Consider the following 517-nt stretch of genomic DNA (forward strand, 5'->3'; position numbering starts at 1 on the left):
ATTGGATCACAAAACTTAAGGAAATTAAGCACTGGTTATATTAATTAATTTCTCATGTAAGGAATTTTAAGTCTACAATGAAAAGCGTGGGGTAAAAATACAAGAAAGTAAATATGAAAAATAAAAGACTTAATTATTTTTACTGGAAACATCGTTATTGAAAATATTGATAGTTTTTATATTAATATGTCTGTTGTACTAAAAGACACGCCTGTTACATTGTCTTAGAATAATGTATTACAGTAAGTTTTTATTATTTTAATACGTCTGTTGTACTGAAAGTTTGGGGACGTCATCAACAGAGACATTTAGATTACACTATAAAAGAAGAGTATATAATTTTTTTCACACAAATGTTTAAACTTAAGCTTGAGTATAGTAATAATAGTCTTCTTTAACATGTTTTTCTTATTTGTCAGCAGATATTATAATACATGCCAAACTTATCTAAATTACTTTTAAGTGATATCAAACTAACAAGGTTTAGAATTGCCCCTTAAGTTTGTATATTTTATAA

This window comes from Limulus polyphemus, unplaced genomic scaffold (assembly GCF_000517525.1).
Source record: "Limulus polyphemus unplaced genomic scaffold, Limulus_polyphemus-2.1.2 Scaffold1365, whole genome shotgun sequence".
NCBI lineage: Eukaryota > Metazoa > Arthropoda > Merostomata > Xiphosura > Limulidae > Limulus > Limulus polyphemus.